This window comes from Carlito syrichta, unplaced genomic scaffold (genome assembly GCF_000164805.1).
Source record: "Carlito syrichta isolate Samal-C Ts95f unplaced genomic scaffold, Tarsius_syrichta-2.0.1 Scaffold302053, whole genome shotgun sequence".
Classification (NCBI taxonomy): domain Eukaryota; kingdom Metazoa; phylum Chordata; class Mammalia; order Primates; family Tarsiidae; genus Carlito; species Carlito syrichta.
This window is the reverse complement of record NW_007246149.1, coordinates 218,080-221,518: the sequence shown is the minus strand read 5'-3', so window position 1 is coordinate 221,518 and position 3,439 is coordinate 218,080.

The window sequence follows — 3,439 nt, the reverse complement described above, 5'->3', positions numbered from 1 at the left end:
TGCCACTCCCGGCCACCGCAGCCTCCACCTGCTGGGCTCCGGTGATCCTTCCACCTCAACCTTCCAAGTAGCCGGAATTACAGGCATGTGCTACCACGCCCGGCTGATTTTTTGATTTATTGTAGAGATGAGGTCTCGCTGCCCAGGCGGGTCTCGAACCCGCGGGCTCAGGCAATCCACTCACCTCAGCCTCCCAAAGGCGCGGGATTACAGGCTGAGCCACTGAGCCTGGCCCCGTTTGACTCTTGAAGGTAGAGCTCACGTATTCAACTTCTTGAAATCAGGAAGGGGTGACTCTTCAGATGATATTTTGGATCTCGTATGTGTTTGTTCACTTTTTTCCTTTCCTTTCTCCTTTACTCCTTCCCTCTCTCTTCTTTCCTTTTTTCCTCACTTTTATTCTTCTTAAACATGAATTTCAATCTGGTGAATTACAACTCAGCAATGCTGCATAGATTGATACAACTATAAGAGCTTTGAAATGGTTAATGTCATGGAATAGTGAACTAAGATAAAGCTTTTAGGACATTTCTTTTTCTCCGCTGATAGCAATTCAGTAGCTACAATATTTCAAAGGTCAGGCCCAATACATGGTGGAAAGCGATGAAAATAGCTCTTGAATTAAATCTGGGTAAAACTAGTGGTGTAGAACAGTAATTGATAAGAATCAGGTTTTGGCCCGCAACATCTTAAGCTGATGGTCAGTTAAAGATGGTGAAATTTTCCCCCGAGAATTCTGAGTCTGAATTGGCTCACAGCAGAGAAAGCATCAGATCAAGTTTATCATCCCTTAAATAAAGAGCAAGCATTAGATCTCAACCTAATATTATAACTGAGACTGTGTAAAAGCTATCTTGAATATTACATGAGGATGGCTGTCAAGATAACTGTGTATTCAATAGCACATCAAGGATTTTCATATTGACAGGATAAAAAACTGGGACCAAAGCAGCTGCTGGTGTGATAATGCTGTTTTGCATGTACTTGGGATGTCTGGGCCAAATGTATTCTACTTTGCATTTTACTTCATAAAGGAAGTTCTCTTAAGGAGTACAGTAAAAACGAACAAAATATAGAATCTTATTTTACATGCTGTCAGCATGGAAACATTAGATATTAAAAATATAGATCTCGTCTACAGAAACTGTTTCACTTCAAATAATTTAGTCAGTCACCAGATTCTTTAAGGGTTACTGAAAATTGCACATTAAACCTTGGGCTTCACTTTGCATCTCCAATATCAATCTGAGGCATTTGCCTTCATGAAATTTTGATCTGTGCTCACCTCGGAATTTGACAGAAGTCTCCAAACCACTGTGTCAGAGGCCTCCCGCTCCCTTTAGACTTCCCTCCTTGTCCACTTATCACAACCCTGCCCATTGTTCAAGCCAAACCCAAAGACAACTTCTTAGGAAGATTAACCAGTTCCCCCAAGTCCTCACTAATTGCTCCTTTACATTGTTTTTTAGCACAAAAGATCACATGTTCCTCTACTTCACCCTTATTTCCTTCTCCTTTATGGTGTAGAAATAGTAAACATAAACTTCCTTAAGGCAGCATCTTATTTACTTTTAAAAAATTTAGTACTAGCACTGTTTCAGGTGCTTAATCAAGATGGTTGAATACATGAATTAGATTTAGTAGACTTTTTTTGAGTCAAGGTCTTAGTCTGTTGCCCAGGTTGGAGGGCAGTGGCACGATCATGATGATCATGGCAGCCTCGACCTCCTGGGCTCAGGTGATCCTTCAATCTCAGCCTCTAAAGTAGCTAGAGCTACAGGTGCACACCACCACACCCAGTTTTTTTAAATTTTTTGTAGAAGTGAGGTTTCACTATGCTGGCCAGGCTGGTCTCGAACTCCTGGGCTCTGGCAACACACCCACCTCCAACCCCCAAAGTGCTAGGATTATAAGCAGGAGCCACCACACTGGCCCACAACTCTTTTTTTCAAAAATTAACATACTCTCAAGTATTGTGCTCTATGAAAAGAAAATATCCTAAGCAAGTTACAGTCAGACCTTAAGTGCTTAGCATGCCACAAATAGAATAGCTAAAAAGAAAGATGCTTTTCCTCAATCTGACTTTATAAGAGTGCTTTGGAATATATATAAAAAGAATTTCCCTTTTTAATTGGAAAAATTTCAATAAAGGTATGAAGAATTTTGAAGTTGGCAGACTTTGTCTATACAAAGGAAACTTCGTTTGAATTACATGTATTTTCAATAGGTTGGGGGGAACTTGAAATTCGTTAATGAGAATACACATGAGCAAACTCTAACCAGCAACAGTTACCTTGTTTGATACCACTTTTTGCTGCAGGGTTTTCATGCACAGCATGTAAATGCATGTCATGTTCATAAATCCAATCACAAATGATCGTTTTACGGCCAAACTGTATTTCTTCCAAACAAAGTGGCGGTAATATTTTTAAAAATCTGCAAGCCCTTCGAGAGTCTTCAAAAAGAATTTCATCATCTTTTCTCATTGAAGTGAAGATATTTATAACTGAGGGGATGCTGGATTGCCACTATGGGGAAGAATTGCATTCCACACCTAAAATATAGCCACCAATAGTGTACATGTTTTGCATTTAGCATTCAAAATATATGGGGAACAAGATCTAAGGAGATGCAGTAGAATCTAGAAATTAGCCTAAGTCAGCTCTGGAGACCAGATTTAGGGAGTACTGTAAATCATACCTTTGGAATGCAGCTCTGAAAGGTACCAGGGATCAGAAGCCTGCTTCCAACCCTCGTGTTGTTTGTGCTTTGGGTTTTATCAGACTCTCTGTGGCTTCATAAAGGTGTACTATTCAGGCTTGAAAGTTATTTTTGGATTTTTCTGTCAACATTGAGTTTCACAAATACAAAGTTCCCTGAGGGTCTATGGGTCTCCTAGCTGTGTTTTCATAAAGATGGAATCTAAAGACTGATGAATGTTCTTTTCCAAGAGGCTTTCATCTGCCCACATTCTGGGAGAAGATAGGCTTTGAAAGGTTTTTTTTTTTCGGGTTCTATGAAAAGCTATATTGTACATTCTTAGCCTAACTTCTAGGAATACTTACATTATCATTTTGAAGAGCTTATAGTGATTTCAACACCACAGAAAAGGGCACTGTGAAACAATATTTTGGAAAGCATCTTCATTGATTTATTGACCAGTGTAACCTCTGTCTTCAGCAGCAGCCTACGATCTGGATGAACTGTTGCAAATGCAGCAATGCCATGAGATCTCCTCTCTGGGTCCACTAGAATTGCAAAATAATAATCAAGATCACAGGAGAGTGGCCTCTGATCATGGCCCTGAAATTTACTTTAAGATAAACCTTCCTTTCATAGACTGCGCTCTGCATCCTTAATTCTATCAGTGGTGCACAGGTGTCATTTCACACGTGTGGCAGATGTTTGAATGTCTGAACCTACCTACCCATCTTCTGGA